The 18,376-nt window shown below is 37.8% G+C and overlaps 1 pseudogene; it reads left to right on the top strand.

Moving 5' to 3' along the window:
• The first annotated feature begins 1,221 nt into the window (after window positions 1–1,221).
• The window catches only part of LOC127632947 (sodium-coupled neutral amino acid transporter 3-like), a 45,159-nt pseudogene continuing 28,004 nt past the window's right edge, over window positions 1,222–18,376 (top strand).

The raw sequence follows: 18,376 nt of genomic DNA on the forward strand, positions 1-18,376 counted from the left end.
ATTCATTCTCCATCTTTCTGCACACTCACATTTTCCTTGATTGTGATGATGTGGTGACAGAAAGGAAGGATTCAGCCTTAACAACAGTTATTTATGGAGACTTTTAACACATTAGTAGGCTGTTTTTAATGAACATTGATTGACTTACTGTAAGTGGCTTTCACAGAGACACTGAGTTAAATCGTCTGTGCTGCTCTTTGCATGTTTGATGTCGGGTAGAATAATGAAACAGATTGGCATGATCTGGCCGCTTATTGCTGACAGTAGAGCAATATGACTGAAAGCACATTAACTGCATGGAATATTTAATCAGGGAATAAACTTGTCATTATTCAAGGAACTTAAGCTATGACCCAGTTGGCAGAGAAATGGTACCCCCAGTGTGTTTAGGAGTCGCTCGAGCTGCCAGACATCAGAACGAAAACAAATTCTGTTTTTCTCACCCGACTGAAAGTCTTCATGAATTTGTATATGTGACTCTCTGGCTCCGCCCCCAAAGCCTTGAACTCCTCTGGCCAATCACGTGTCAGCACATCTTTGTGATGAGTAGTCTGCTGTCTGTCTGATTAGTGAAATGGATGATTGACAGGGTGGTTCTCCATTCAACATCTTGGCTATTGGACATTGGCACAAACCGCTACCTCCCATTTCATGAGCCGCTTCGCCATTCCCGAATCTTTCAATTGGGGGCCCGATGAATTACCTTTTCAGCCCTTAGAGTGCCCTGGCGAGGAGGCCCCACTGGTATAATGATGCTTGGCACAATCACCCTTCTGTTCTTCCAGCCCTGTTCCCAGGAAACCGCACAGCATGCACATTTGTGTAGCGCCCATTGCTGCCCGACCGCATTGCTCTCATTGCCGAGTGACGTGGCATCTCACTGGCTGAAGCCGGCTCGGACAGACTGTGCAGAGTTTATCTTCCCAGAGTTCAGCGTGATTAATTTTCTGCTTGATTACTATTTCGCAAACAACCACATTTGTTTAAGAGGCGTTAGGAAGATAGGACAAGAGGAGGGCACGTGGAAGAAACGGACAGGAAACTTGAGGTTATGCCAGCCCAGAGCTCGGAGCATGAAGAGAGCATGGCTGTTATGTTAAGCTGTTCCTAATTAAAAGAAAGAACTGGGAAGAAAGCTGTAAAAAAAGAGAGTGAATGGACAAAGAGGGCCAGAACTGGTTTTGAGCTAGTAAGAGCTGGTTTTCATGGCCTTCCTCAATGTGCCCGCCGGTTTGGAGTGTAGCTCCCTCCCCTCCTCTTCCCCCCCTCTTCCCCCTGCTTCAGTGACTAGTGCTCCGGCCTTTCAAACCAGGATTGGGAATACCAGGGGGGCCAAAGGGAGCCTGGAGATGCATGTTCACTTGTGCTTTCACAGCCTCCAACAGGTCCATCATAAACAGCCACAGGGAGTCGGGATGACAGAAGGCAGGAAGAGATCACAAAAACAACTATAGACTCATCAGAAGTGAGAACAACACCTCTCAGTCGAGTCAGGAAAGTGACGACTGCTGTTTTGCAAAGTTAATTTGCAGTGATGGAAACAGCGGAGCTGCTCAAAGGTTCAGACGGCGCTGCTTTGTGATGTAAGAAAAAGGGGGAAACGGAGTGCCAAAGTCAGAGAGGAAGTTAGAAGGAGAATAGAGAATTACTGCGATATTGGTCATTTTTTATTATTCTGTACCACACCAGAGACTGAAGCGCACGAAAACATATAATGCTCAGAGTTTGAGAAGGGTATAGCTGCAGACAGAGCTCCAAAAATGGGCTTTTTCTCCAAAATATCTCTAAATGAGCTGAAATTAATGAGATCTTTTGCATGTTTTTTTGTCTCTAGACCTCTAACAAGGAAGGAGGCAGTGGTTCCTCTACAGATCTTCCTCTCTCTCTCTCTCTCTCTCTCTCTCTCTCTCTCTCTCTCACACACACACACACAAATACTTAAGAGCAAGAATAATCACTCTATAGCATGGAGCCCGCTGAGATGAACACTATCCCCAACGGCAAAGGGCATGAAGCTGGCGAGGAGACGATTGCGACTGCAATGAAAAGCCGATCAGAAGATGCCGCTCAGTAAGTATGCACTCAAGGGTGCAGTGCACATGTCTAGTTAAGAGTGCTTTATTGTCTCTTACCCAGTTTAGGCTGCTCTTGATCTATTTATTTATTAGTAATTCATTTTCAGATAAAGGTAAAGTTAGTTTAGACAGAAGCTTTTCCTCTCTGTCCGCTTGCCAATCATTTAATGATGTAATTAAGGGGTTTGTTGGCAAACACATGGAGAAATGAGAACCAAATGAACATTAGTGTGTGTTTGTGGTATCTTCCAGCATCCAGTCATGTCATCTGAATAAGGTGAAAACTGTCTGTCATCACAGAATGTCACTGAACATCACCATTCAGACGTCACTGAGCACAAAGCACTGATGTTACACTCTTCTTAAAAAACATGAGTCTGAATGTGTACATGTTGTGTGCATATGAATGTGTGTGTGTGTGTGTGTTCAATTATGCAAAACAAAAATCTGCCTGCATGTGGAGGAACCGTCCTTCACCTTTAACACCTCATCGCCCTGTCTGTGGCCATCATAAGTGTGTTAGTATAAGGGTGCGTTCATCAAATTTCTCTGTCTCTTACGCTTTCATGGATGCTGCACTGCTCTGTAGGGAACCAAATAGCACTGAAAATGCCAGGTATGCCACACTGTGATTGGATGTTTAAAAGTGTATTGCATTAAATATAACTGCATTAAAGATGTATCGCATTAAATATAACTGAATTAAAGCTGTATCGCATTAAATATAACTGCATTAAAACTGTAACGCATTAAATATAACTGCAGTAAAGATGAAACGCATTAAATATAACTGCATTAAAGCTGTATCGCATAAAATATAACTGCATTAAAACTGTAACGCATTAAATATAACCGCATTAAAGCTGTAACGCATAAAATATAACAGCATTAAAGAAGTAACACATAAAATATAACTGCATTAAAGCTGTAACGCATTAAATATAACCGCATTAAAGCTGTAACGCATTAAATATAACTGCATTAAAGCTGTAACGCATTAAATATAACCACATTAAAGCTGTAACGCATTAAATATAACCGCATTAAAGCTGTAACGCATTAAATATAACAGCATTAAAACTGTAACGCATTAAATATAACCGCATTAAAGATGTATCGCATTAAATATAACTGCATTAAAACTGTAACGCATTAAATATAACTGCATTAAAGATGTAACGCATTAAATATAACCATATTAAAGCTGTAACGCATTAAATATAACTGCATTAAAGCTGTATCGCATTAAATATAACTGCATTAAAGCTGTAACACATAAAATATAACTGCATTAAAGAAGTAACGCATAAAATATAACTGCATTAAAGCTGTACCGCATAAAATATAACTGCATTGAAGATGTAACGCATTAAATATAACTGCATTAAAGATGAAACGCATTAAATATAACTGCATTAAAGCTGTATCGCATAAAATATAACTGCATTAAAACTGTAACGCATTAAATATAACTGCATTAAAGCTGTATCGCATAAAATATAACTGCATTAAAACTGTAACGCATTAAATATAACCGCATTAAAGCTGTAACGCATTAAATATAACTGCATTAAAGATGTATCGGATTAAATATAACCGCATTAAAGCTGTAACGCATTAAATATAACCGCATTAAAGATGTAACGCATAAAATATAACTGCATTAAAGCTGTAACGCATTAAATATAACTGCATTAAAGCTGTATCGCATAAAATGTAACTGCATTAAAGCTGTAACGCATTAAATATAACCGCATTAAAGCTGTAACGCATTAAATATAACCGCATTAAAGATGTAACGCATAAAATATAACTGCATTAAAGCTGTAACGCATTAAATATAACTGCATTAAAGCTGTATCGCATAAAATGTAACTGCATTAAAGCTGTATCGCATAAAATATAACTGCATTAAAGCTGTAACGCATTAAATGTAACTGCATTAAAGCTGTAACGCATTAAATATAACCGCATTAAAGCTGTAACGCAGGGGTGGCCAACTCCAGTCCTGGAGAGCCACTGACCTGAAGATTTTAGCTCCAGCCCTAATCTAACATGCCTGAACAAACTAATTAAGTTCTCTAGGATAACTTAAAAAAATTAAGGGAAGGTGTGTTTGATTAGAGTTGGAGCTAAACTCTGCAGGACAGTGGCTCTTCAGGATTGGAATTGGCCACCCCTGCTGTAACGCATTAAATATAACCGCATTAAAGAAGTAACACATAAAATATAACTGCATTAAAGCTGTAACGCATTAAATATAACCGCATTAAAGCTGTAACGCATTAAATATAACTGCATTAAAGCTGTAACGCATTAAATATAACCGCATTAAAGCTGTAACGCATTAAATATAACTGCATTAAAGCTGTAACGCATTAAATATAACAGCATTAAAACTGTAACGCATTAAATATAACCGCATTAAAGATGTATCGCATTAAATATAACTGCATTAAAGATGTAACGCATTAAATATAACTGCATTAAAGCTGTATCGCATAAAATGTAACTGCATTAAAGCTGTAACGCATTAAATGTAACTGCATTAAAGCTGTAACGCATTAAATATAACAGCATTAAAGAAGTAACACATAAAATATAACTGCATTAAAGATGAAACGCATTAAATATAACAGCATTAAAGAAGTAACGCATTAAATATAACCGCATTAAAGCTGTAACGCAGGGGTGGCCAACTCCAGTCCTGGAGAGCCACTGACCTGAAGATTTTAGCTCCAGCCCTAATCTAACATGCCTGAACAAACTAATTAAGTTCTCTAGGATAACTTAAAAAAATTAAGGGAAGGTGTGTTTGATTAGAGTTGGAGCTAAACTCTGCAGGACAGTGGCTCTTCAGGATTGAATTGGCCACCCCTGCTGTAACGCATTAAATATAACCGCATTAAAGAAGTAACACATAAAATATAACTGCATTAAAGCTGTAACGCATTAAATATAACCGCATTAAAGCTGTAACGCATTAAATATAACTGCATTAAAGCTGTAACGCATTAAATATAACCGCATTAAAGCTGTAACGCATTAAATATAACTGCATTAAAGCTGTAACGCATTAAATATAACAGCATTAAAACTGTAACGCATTAAATATAACCGCATTAAAGATGTATCGCATTAAATATAACTGCATTAAAACTGTAACGCATTAAATATAACTGCATTAAAGATGTAACGCATTAAATATAACCATATTAAAGCTGTAACGCATTAAATATAACTGCATTAAAGCTGTATCGCATTAAATATAACTGCATTAAAGCTGTAACACATAAAATATAACTGCATTAAAGAAGTAACGCATAAAATATAACTGCATTAAAGCTGTACCGCATAAAATATAACTGCATTAAAGATGTAACGCATTAAATATAACTGCATTAAAGATGAAACGCATTAAATATAACTGCATTAAAGCTGTATCGCATAAAATATAACTGCATTAAAACTGTAACGCATTAAATATAACTGCATTAAAGCTGTATCGCATAAAATATAACTGCATTAAAACTGTAACGCATTAAATATAACCGCATTAAAGCTGTAACGCATTAAATATAACTGCATTAAAGATGTATCGCATTAAATATAACCGCATTAAAGCTGTAACGCATTAAATATAACCGCATTAAAGATGTAACGCATAAAATATAACTGCATTAAAGCTGTAACGCATTAAATATAACTGCATTAAAGCTGTATCGCATAAAATGTAACTGCATTAAAGCTGTAACGCATTAAATGTAACTGCATTAAAGCTGTAACGCATTAAATATAACCGCATTAAAGCTGTAACGCAGGGGTGGCCAACTCCAGTCCTGGAGAGCCACTGACCTGAAGATTTTAGCTCCAGCCCTAATCTAACATGCCTGAACAAACTAATTAAGTTCTCTAGGATAACTTAAAAAAATTAAGGGAAGGTGTGTTTGATTAGAGTTGGAGCTAAACTCTGCAGGACAGTGGCTCTTCAGGATTGGAATTGGCCACCCCTGCTGTAACGCATTAAATATAACCGCATTAAAGCTGTAACGCATAAAATATAACAGCATTAAAGAAGTAACGCATAAAATATAACTGCATTAAAGCTGTAACGCATTAAATATAACAGCATTAAAGATGTAACGCATTAAATATAACCGCATTAAAGAAGTAACGCATTAAATATAACAGCATTAAAGCTGTAACGCATTAAATATAACAGCATTAAAGAAGTAACGCATTAAATATAACAGCATTAAAGATGTAACGCATTAAATATAACCGCATTAAAGAAGTAACGCATTAAATATAACAGCATTAAAGATGTAACGCATTAAATATAACAGCATTAAAGAAGTAACGCATTAAATATAACAGCATTAAAGCTGTAACGCATTAAATATAACCGCATTAAAGCTGTAACGCATTAAATATAACAGCATTAAAGAAGTAACGCATAAAATATAACTGCATTAAAGCTGTAACGCATTAAATATAACAGCATTAAAGAAGTAACGCATAAAATATAACAGCATTAAAGAAGTAACGCATTAAATATAACAGCATTAAAGAAGTAACGCATTAAATATAACAGCATTAAAGAAGTAACGCATAAAATATAACAGCATTAAAGAAGTAACGCATTAAATATAACAGCATTAAAGAAGTAACGCATTAAATATAACAGCATTAAAGAAGTAACGCATAAAATATAACAGCATTAAAGAAGTAACGCATTAAATATAACAGCATTAAAGATGTAACGCATTAAATATAACAGCATTAAAGAAGTAACGCATTAAATATAACAGCATTAAAGCTGTAACGCATTAAATATAACCGCATTAAAGCTGTAACGCATAAAATATAAGAGCATTAAAGAAGTAACGCATAAAATATAACTGCATTAAAGCTGTAACGCATTAAATATAACAGCATTAAAGCTGTAACGCATTAAATATAACAGCATTAAAGATGTAACGCATTAAATATAACCGCATTAAAGAAGTAACGCATTAAATATAACAGCATTAAAGATGTAACGCATTAAATATAACAGCATTAAAGAAGTAACGCATTAAATATAACAGCATTAAAGCTGTAACGCATTAAATATAACCGCATTAAAGCTGTAACGCATAAAATATAAGAGCATTAAAGAAGTAACGCATAAAATATAACTGCATTAAAGCTGTAACGCATTAAATATAACAGCATTAAAGAAGTAACGCATAAAATATAACAGCATTAAAGCTGTAACGCATAAAATATAACAGCATTAAAGAAGTAACGCATTAAATATAACAGCATTAAAGCTGTAACGCATTAAATATAACTGCATTAAAGCTGTAACGCATTAAATATAACCGCATTAAAGCTGTAACGCATTAAATATAACAGCATTAAAGAAGTAACGCATTAAAGCTGTAACACATTAAATATAACAGCATTAAAGAAGTAACGCATTAAATATAACAGCATTAAAGCTGTAACGCATTAAATATAACCGCATTAAAGCTGTAACGCATTAAATATAACCGCATTAAAGAAGTAACGCATTAAATATAACAGCATTAAAGCTGTAACGCATTAAATATAACAGCATTAAAGAAGTAACGCATTAAATATAACAGCATTAAAGCTGTAACGCATTAAATATAACAGCATTAAAGAAGTATCGCATTAAATATAACCGCATTAAAGCTGTAACGCATTAAATATAACAGCATTAAAGAAGTAACGCATTAAATATAACCGCATTAAAGCTGTAACGCATTAAATATAACCGCATTAAAGCTGTACCGCATAAAATATAACTGCATTAAAGCTGTAACGCATTAAATATAACCGCATTAAAGCTGTAACGCATTAAATATAACCGCATTAAAGCTGTACCGCATAAAATATAACAGCATTAAAGCTGTAACGCATTAAATATAACAGCATTAAAGAAGTAACGCATTAAATATAACAGCATTAAAGCTGTAACGCATTAAAGCTGTAACGCATTAAATATAACCGCATTAAAGAAGTAACGCATTAAATATAACCGCATTAAAGCTGTAACGCATTAAATATAACAGCATTAAAGAAGTAACGCATTAAATATAACCGCATTAAAGCTGTAACGCATTAAATATAACAGCATTAAAGAAGTAACGCATTAAATATAACCGCATTAAAGCTGTAACACATTAAATATAACCGCATTAAAGAAGTAACGCATTAAATATAACCGCATTAAAGCTGTAACGCATTAAATATAACCGCATTAAAGAAGTAACGCATTAAATATAACCGCATTAAAGCTGTAACGCATTAAATATAACAGCATTAAAGAAGTAACGCATTAAATATAACCGCATTAAAGCTGTAACGCATTAAATATAACAGCATTAAAGAAGTAACGCATTAAATATAACCGCATTAAATGGCTGTAACGCATTAAATATAACCGCATTAAAGCTGTAACGCATTAAATATAACCGCATTAAAGATGAAACGAGTATGTGAGCAATGTCTCTGACCCAATACCAGTCCAATAATAATACATCATTCAGTGATGATCATCAATGCATCATGTGCTTTTAGATTTTGCCAAACTCTTGTTGAGCTCTGTCAGTGTGACAAAAAGAGAACGCACAATGCAGTGTGGATTTATGTGATGGCAACAACCAGAGTTCATAGTATGATTATATAATTTCTCTATAATGTCTTATTTCAATTTCTCAAGCAAATTCTGTTGAACAAATACCCAGAGCAGTTGGTGGGCCGTTGTTTGGACACCTTTGCTTTAATGTGTTTATATGGATGTTTAATGATATTTTAATGACCATATTAATCTCATGGCTCTTCTGTATGTCTTTAGTTCTGAGAGAACTGCAGGTAGTGTTGAAGGAAACCTGGCAGAATGCTCGGAGTTTCTTTCCAATGTGGATGACAAGAAAACCCCTCGCTTCACCGATGTAAGTTGAGCTTTTCATAAGATTTCATATTTATCATTTATAATCCAAATATTGTTAAAGTATTGTTCAACTGTAAGATATTCATGGGTTGAACATTGTGAACACTGTAACTCTGATGCTTTCTGAACGTTGTTTGAGCACCACGTCCAGCCCGACACAGCAACATTGATGGACCAATGAGTTTGGGGCAGTTCTCTGTTTTATCTGTCATTATTTCACAATTCTGTTGAGGATAGTGCTGCAGAAATGACACTCTTCAGCTTAAGCTTGTGAGATGTGAATGTGTGGAATAACCTCTCCGTGTTTCCTCTTCCTCAGTTTGAAGGGAAGACTTCTTTTGGGATGTCAGTCTTCAACTTGGGAAATGCCATCATGGGAAGTGGGATTCTGGGATTAGCATATGCCATGGCTAACACTGGCATCGTCCTCTTTGTGTAAGTTAGAGTTTGAGGTTGATGCATGCCGGTGGATGATTGTTTCACTGAACAGGTGAATGTATGACTGGATTGGTATGAATGAACTGAGCTAGAACTAATCAGTTGATTGAACATTAGATATCATTAACCACTTTGTAGGATCATTAAAGTATCTGACAGATGTGAAAATATATTCTTGTGTATCACTGAATCTGATCAAACATCTGACATTAATGGGTCTGGGTATCTCAGCGTGTATTGACGCTATCACACCTGGAGTCGTGAGTTTGAATTCAGGGTGTGCTGAGTGACTCCAATCAGGTCTCCCTAGCAACCAAATATTGGGCCGGTTGCTAGGGAGGGTAGAGTCACATGGGGTAACCTCCTCGTGGTGGTGATTAGTGGTTCTCTCAATAGGGCGTGTGGTGAGTTGTGTGTGGATCGTGGAGAGTAGCATGAGTCTCCACATGCTGTGAGTCTCCGCGGTGTCATGCACAACGAGTCACGTGATCAGATGCGTGGATTGACGATCTCAGAAGCGGAGACAACTGAGATTCGTCCTCTGCCACCCGGATTGAGGCGAGTAACCGCGCCAACACAAGGACCTACTAAGTAGTGGGAATTGGGCATTCCAACATTGGGAAAAAAGGGGATTAAATAAAATACAAATAAATGAATGAATCCTGTTGTTACTCCGTTTGAATATGTTTCTTGATAAGTTTATTGTGTAAATATGATAATGGAATTATCAGTGTTATTCATGGCTGAATGTTTCTGTAGAGTTCGCTTTATCTTGCACGCCCTTTAATAACGGTGTCACCCCTCATTTTTGTTCTTTGTCTTGATAATGTTGCTGTTTCATGCTTTGTGTGGTTTACTGGTTAAAGTTCAGGGCCGCTTATTGTGTGATTCTCACAACCGTTACCGCTGTGAAGCTGTAATAAGTGTTCTGGAAGTTTCTATAAATGCACATTCTGAACGATTACTCCTGAACACTTCAGGCTCTCTGTTTTAGCAAGATGATGGCAATATTAGAGACATGACATGAAACGACATATTAAAAAATGTCCTGGAAAACAGAATATTCCAGGTTGGACTGTGTAATGTTAGGCTGTGATATTACTGGTCAATGCTATTTCTCCATGGCGGCTTATATCAGCAGAAGGTTGAAATGCATTTTTATTAGATTTTCTTTAGAATAACATGCATTATAAGACAATGGAAAGTTATTAAAGAAATATTCCGGGGTTCAATACTAATTAATCTCAGTCAACAGCATTTGTGTCATAATGTTGATTACCAAAAAATATATTTTCACTCGTTCCTCCTTTTCTTTGATAAAAGCACAAATGTGTGTTCCAGTGAGACACTTACAATGGAAGTGAATGGGGGCAATTTTTAAAATGAGCGGCCTCGGCACTTGAGGGGAATAGTGGTCCAGCATCCCGGCCCGTCGGCTGCGACACGTGCTGAAATCCCCGGATTTGCATCTAATTTTCGGGGGAAATGGGGGAAAGTCAACGCCGGCGATAGTAATCCATGGGAGGGGCGTGTCCTTCTGTTACAACTGGTTCAATCATTTGAGTGTCTTTAACTCCAATTAGGCAAAATAATTTTATTGTACCGTTTTGTGTAACTAATGCGCATGTGCGTGCTCGAGTTGATTGACAGGCGATTTTTGTATCTAAAAGATAATCTTGGATAAATAGTCTCTGTTTTGACAAGCAGGATATGTTCATGAAACAATGACGTCACTTGACATTGCCAACGAACAGTCTTTAAAATGATCATGTTGTATTTAAATAATGAAGGTTCTAGTGCACGGGTTCAGCCCATATGAATCTGCCCATTAGATTGGACCGCACAAAATATATTTTGTAATGGAAGCAAATATTGAATATTTTGTTCACCCACAAAATTATTCTTTTAAAGCTTTATAGTCAGAAAGTTTACTTTCATGTCGCCTAATAAAAGGTCCAGCTCCGTTCCCGAGACTCTCCCCCTCATCTTTATTACTGTAGTTCTATATGCGATGTCCGCATCACAGCTGGATCTGGGGTAAATCTTGCTCTCTGAACTAGTCCGCCGCTGTAATAATCCCGGAGTAATGCAGCCTTTATTAGAAAAGTCAAATCAGGCGAGAGATTTGTTTCCTGACTATCCTGTAGTGAAGCTGAGCGGGCTGTACCAGAACACTTGTTTTACTCGGATCTCTACGTTCACGCTGTATTACTTACATTCACAAAGAGTCTGATCTAACTGCTACTTATCATGCTGTCTGCTGTCTGGCCTTTTAATCTGGGCTGAGCTATGTTCAGAGGATTTGGGGTTTTGAGCTGTTTAGTGTGACTGGGGGTCTGTAAGATATTTGGAACAGTTAAACTCTCTGTATCCTGATCTGCACTGCGTGTGGCACCTCTATGAGATCTGAGTTTAATAACGGTGATAATATTCTGTTCAATTACAGTGCCTGAGCTGTGGGGATATCATTGTAGAACCACAGGAAATTATGTTTCATAAATTATATATACAATGGGGACCAAAAGTCTGAGACCACATTGAAAATCTGGTTTTTAAAGTCCCAAATGAACATGCCCACAACACGAGATGTCCTTGGAAAGTCAATAGAGTGAGTTATGTTGTGATTCTCACGTTGCAGCACGTGGGCCTGATTCACTGAATATTATCTTGACCATTCGAGGAAACTGGGCACATTTTTTGTTTCTTTTTGTGCTGGTTCTGCCTAGCAGCTGGAGTTTGTTTTGTGGAGGAACACATCTTTGTGACAGTGTTGTGGATTAATCTGCACGTTCTTTGTGTTTATTCCACCTATTGACTGGAGTTTGTTTTATAGATTATCTTCTGTTGTGTAATTCTGTCCCTCAATATATGTGCAGAAGCACCAGACTTGAGCAATCCGATGGCAAAGTTGTCGCGGGACTCTCGTAGGCGTACATGGACTGTTTGAGTTGGGCGCCGGTTGGCGCGGTCATGTGCGGGTTAATGCGCACATTTTTCTTTTTTCTGTTTGTTTGGGGGGATGTTCGGTGTTTGATTGTTGCACTAATGTTGGAATGTGGTCTTTATCATCTTGTATTTGACCCACAATCTATATTTCTTATATGTCTAAATGTCAGATGTTAATATGAGTGTCTCTCCGTGTGGAATGTGAATGGGTTGGGCAATCCATGAAAAGAAGGAAGGTTATTTCTCTTCTTAAGCGTAAGAAATATTTCATCTGTTGTTGATTGTTCATTTGGAAACAGTCTCAGATCACGTCCTGATGAGTTTAGAGGTGTTGCCACATATGGAGAAAAATAAATCATATAGTTGGTGCTTTAATGTTTCCCTTTTGCAAAATCCTGAATTCCAACAAATGTTAAAAGCTGAAATCAATGTTTATTTGGAGACCAACTGGTCCTCAGTGTCCTCTGTGGGCGTGGCCTTCGAGGAACTTAAGGTGGTTTTAAGGGGGCGGATCATACAGTACGCCTCATTCATCCAAAACATGAGAACTCGTGTAGATGGAAGGGAATATTAAATGAATATTAAAAGTGCCGCGGCAGAGCTGAAGCGGCGAATGTCGTCTGATGGCCTCAGAGAATTGACCCGATTGAAATACAGATATAACACTATTGTGTCACAGAAGGTGGAGTTTTGGTTATTCAGGGCAAGACAGTCACACTTTGAGTCGGGGACAAAGCAGGAAAGATTCTGGCTAGATATTTAAAGCAGAGAGATACTTTTACTATCATTCCCTCATTGATATTAATAATGCTTTTAAAGAATTCTATCTTGATCTTTACAGTTCCTCATCTTCATCTACTGATGAGGATATTAGAAACTTTGTGGAACCATCAGAACTCCCTAAACTGACGACTGAGCAAAATCATTCTCTTGATTCTGAGATGAGCTTGGAGGAGTTTGGGGAGGTAATTAAGGCCTCACCTGCAGGTGAGGCTCCGGGGCCAGATGGCTCTGCTGCTGAGTTTTATAGATCTTATGCTATAGAACTGGCTCCACAGTTTAAACAGAATCATTAAAGAATGGGAAACTTCTGCCAATCATGACACAAGCCCAGATCAGACTGATTCTTTAAAAGGACAAAGATCCAAGCGAGGAAGAATTACCGTCCGATTTACCTGATCAAGCTAGATGTTAAAATATTGTTAACATTTTTCTGGCTAACTGATGAAGTAAAGTTATGACATCTCTCATACATATAGATCAGGTGGGGTTTATTCGGGGCTCTTCTGATAACATCAGGTGTTTCATCAATAGCTTGTGATCAGTGGTGAATGATCAGACTCCGGTCGCTCTATCTCACTTGATGCTGAGAAGGTGTTTGATATGGTAGAATGGGATTAACTTTTTAAGATTTTAGAAATATATGGTTCAGAACTTTTATTGGATGGATTAAGTTACCTTATAGACACCCGGTAGCAGCGATACAAACTAATGGATTAATTTCAGATTATTTTACTCTGGATAGGGGCACCGGCAGGGTTCCCCCATTATTGTTCTGTCACGCCCTGGAATCATTAGCAGCCGTGATTAGAAAGATGATTTTCCAGGGGTGATGGCGGGAGGTGTGGCGCATAAACTTTTGCTTTACGCAGATATTTTATTATTCGTCTCTGACCCCATTAGATCTATGCTTTGCCTCCACAGAATTATTAATTCCTTTTCTAAATTCTCAGGATACAGAATTAATTGGTCTCAATCTGAAGCTTTGGTTCTGACAGTGTACTGCCCAGTAACGGCTTTCCAACCGGCGCCTTCCAGTGGCCCAAACAGGGCATTCAATATTTGGGCATTTTATTCCCAGCAAATTTGTGTGATTTATTTAGAGTTCATTTAGACCCTTTAATAAAAATGTTTTCGAGTGATGTGGGCAGGTGGGGTTCATTACATTTATCGGTGATTGGGAAGGTTAATGTTATTAAACTTTATTGTATTCCAAAATTCATCAACCTGTTACAGTCTCTCCCTGTAGATGTTCAACTCTCTTATTTCAAGCAATTTGATATCAGAGTGAAGTCCTTCATTTGGAATGGGAAACATCCCAGATTACATTTCAGTAAGTTACATTTCAGTAAGTTACATTTCAGTAAGTTGCATGGGCCGATTGATAAATGTGGACTACCCAAGATTTAGTTTTATTATTCTGCATTCGGTCTCAGACATTTGGTTCATTGGTCGCTTCCCCCTGAGAGAGCCCCTCCCTGATGTTGTGTTGAACAGGAAGTTCTTGCCCCTATTTCGGCATTGCAAATCCTTTCTATCAAACTAACCAGAGAAGTTAAATTACACCCGTTATCTCACATTTGCACTCGGTGTGGACCAAAGAGTGTTTAATTCAGACATTTATTTAAATGTTGCCTCGAGCATATGAACCCAAAGTTACGTATTAATAAGTCCCGTTACTGCTGGAGTGGGTTGTGAGGGGGTAAATGCTCTCGGTGACCTGTATGAGAGTCTTCAGATCCTTTGAGAATATGGAGGGGAGGGTAATAGTGGGGGTTAGTTGTTGATTATATGTTTTGTTTATCTGTGTTTAGTTTGTGAATTGATAAAAATAGTTAATAAAATTGTTTTATTGTGTCAGTAGTTAATGACATAAAACTTAAACATAATGCAACTCTTAAACTGAATAAGTGATCAGGGAAATAGTTAAATGAGAAATCAGTGATAATGAGTCTGACCCTCAGTCACACCTCAGAGGTCAAATACACAAATGTACTGTAACATTTATAACATAACCGGAATAAAAACGCTTTGATTATATTGTAAATGTATTCAACTCATCAATTGGCTGAAGAGACGGGGTAAATCCACCAAAAAGACTAACTTACTTGTGCTGTATATTCCAAGATCCCTCCAAAAGATTCCTGCGCTCAAAAATATGAATAAACTCCAGCTAATGTCTCCAGTCTGAAGCGCTCGCCTCTGGAAGCATTCACACATTAAAGCCTCGAACACAACCACTAAGTCACAGTTTTTCCTTCTTCAAAGTGTGAATACAAGCCAGCAAATCCGAGGCAGTTTGGGTTAGGAAACATCTCTGCATTAGCTGCGGTGAAGACAGGTTTGTTTACATGATGTCTCCTGAACTCTGAAAGAGCAATTTCTGAGAAATAAAATGTTCTCTGTTCTAGAACAATGAGGCATGAAAGCTGACTGTAAATTAATTCTGAGATTAAAACAACAACAAATCCTGAACGTTTGCTTTGAGGATTTGCCTCCTGTGGTGTACAGAGAAAACTGTTGCTCTGGCATATATTTGATATTCCTGGAATAAAAGGCTTGTTTATTTATTGCATGCTGTTGTATGTTTGATGAAGGATAAATAGTACAGCGTGTTCTGGAGATAGAGGGAGAACGAAGTGTATTAAAGAGATCAGGGCTGTAACTAACGATTGTTTTGTTCGACTATTCTGCTATGAATAAACCGATTATTCATTAGTGCTGACATTTCAGTTTGTGCCTCCAGATAAAAGGTTGTAGTAAACTTGTGCTTACTAAAAATAAAGTGGAATACCTTCACTGGATTACAGGGAAAAATCTGTAAAACTTAATCCGTAAAATATTTGAGTGCCAGTGCAGTGAAGACACAATACACTTCTATTCATTCTCTGAAAACTATTTGAACATCTGCAGGATTGCTCACCAATGAAATGGATCCTGTTTTAAAGGAGTTTCAGATATTTATATTGGAAAAGAAGCCAAAAACTCAAAGAAGTCACTCTCTCTCACCTTTCTGTTCACTTGAGTTTGATCTTTAACTCACAAAAACAAACTTCTTACTAGAGCTGTGTATAGGTGAATGCTTTACAATAAGATACTCATCGTGACGCATATATTCTGGTTCATCATGTCATCATTTGATGCTGCAGCAAGTGTGCACGCTGGACGAGCGTCTCCGCTGGAGATTTCATCGGGTCACTTCACACAACTCATAGAAGAGGCGCTGACCGCACAGAGAAATGGCCGTTTCAGAGTTTGTGCTTATTTTATATCATATTTGAACTTTAATAAAAGGGTGCATTAAAGATATAACGCCGGCTCCACTTCACAACGAGAGTGCTTCTGCATTTACTCATTTTGTATTTTTGTATAATTTCCTGATACTTTCGATCTACATCACCTGAAGCTGAAATTCAGGAGTGTGTCTGCACTGTGTTTTCTTCCTCTCCTCTATCAATCACTCCAGCTTCAGTCTCCTCTTGCGTGTCATCATTAGAGTTTCATATGATCTCACGTTACCTTAAATGAGATCAACCCTCTCTTCGACAGTGAAGGTTTAGGGTGTTCGGTTCCACTAGAGTCAGTGTCTAAATGAACAGAGTGCTAATGAAGACTCGTATTCATACACTCCATTTACTAAAGACGTGTTTATCCATTGATTGAAGAACTGATGAAGCTACCTGCATCAAAGATAAACACGTCCAGATGCTGCAGAATACATTAAACAAGAAATATATGTCTTCAAATGAGGCATGCTAGCGTCTTTGGTACATTTGGTCTTGTCTCTTTCCAAACGTCATGTGCAGACAATCTGTGCTAAACTCTAGTGAGCGGTCTAACTCGAGAGCATCGTGACACAAAGACTGCTTCAATAGTTAGGCAGCAATGTGATTCTATATTTATGCCTACTAGAGTATTGCATCTCTAGCTTAGCAGCATGCTAACAGCATGCCGAGTCTTCAGTGCACTTCATGTGAGGAACGTTCTGGATCAGTCCCTCATGACGCACCATATCAGGAAGCTTCTTGCGATGGCAGCGGTCTATGCAGGCAATAGAAAGCAGGGCAGCTCACTGGAAGAGGTTAGAGATGCTAAATTAAGAACCTTGTTCAGCTTGTTGAGGGCAGATAATATCAAACCACTAAAGAACATACTGGAATGAAATGCTCATTTTCTGCTGAGCTGATCACATAGTGTCTTCAGAGCAGCTTGATCAACTAACACAGTCAAATCACTGCAGATGTTTTAAAGCTTTAATCTCTCTTAATGTTGCCACTGTCATTTGTCTTGAATCACAAGTGACTTGCTTTACTAGTTGTACTCCACTTTAGGGAAATATGATGGTAATGTTGGTCTGAATATCTGTTTAAGTGCGTCTGCGAGTCCAGCAGTGTTAAACTCGCTGACTTCTGCAGTTCAACCACGTCATTTGAGGAAAATAAAGAAGGCAAATGTGAGAAAGTGCCGAGTTGAAACCGAGTGTTTGGCAGAGGCGGGTCAGTGAAGATGCCAGGACATTCTTAGACTAGAATAACGACGGAGGAAGAGGAGGGGAGTAACTAGAGCATGTTTTGGGTTCCCAGCGTGAGATGTTTGTCCAGATGTTGGTGCTGGTGTATTTATGAGCTTTTGTCCAGTACTTTTCCACCAACTTACTGAATGATTTGCCCTTTATTTAATATCATTTAAATGTTGTTTTTCTACCTCCACTGGTGATTGTTGAACTGATTCAGACTCCGCAAGAGCTGGACAAGTAGGTACAACTAGGCCTAATTAACTTAATAAAACTCATTTTATTTTTGAAGTACAGTTGATATAGTTGTATGATTATAATGTAAGTCTATGGGGATATACTGCAGTGTTTAAAGACAGAATGAACACATATCCTGTGCCATTGTAAAGGCTTAAAGCGTCCGACACACGGCTGCAGTAGCGCTTGATTGTGTAGCAGTTGGTTTAGTTTTGTCTCATCTGTCTTTCAGGATTCTCCTCACTGCTGTCGCAGGTCTGTCTTCATACTCCATCCACCTGCTGCTCAAATCCTCCGGTGTCGTGGGTGAGTATTGCGATCAGCTGACCGAGGCCAGTTTCAGATCTGTTCTGTGATTGGCTGAATGATTTGGGAGGTATTGCCTCATGGGTAAATCAAGACCGTCGGCTCTGTGACTCTCTG

This window comes from Xyrauchen texanus, chromosome 39 (genome assembly GCF_025860055.1).
Source record: "Xyrauchen texanus isolate HMW12.3.18 chromosome 39, RBS_HiC_50CHRs, whole genome shotgun sequence".
Classification (NCBI taxonomy): Eukaryota; Metazoa; Chordata; class Actinopteri; order Cypriniformes; family Catostomidae; genus Xyrauchen; species Xyrauchen texanus.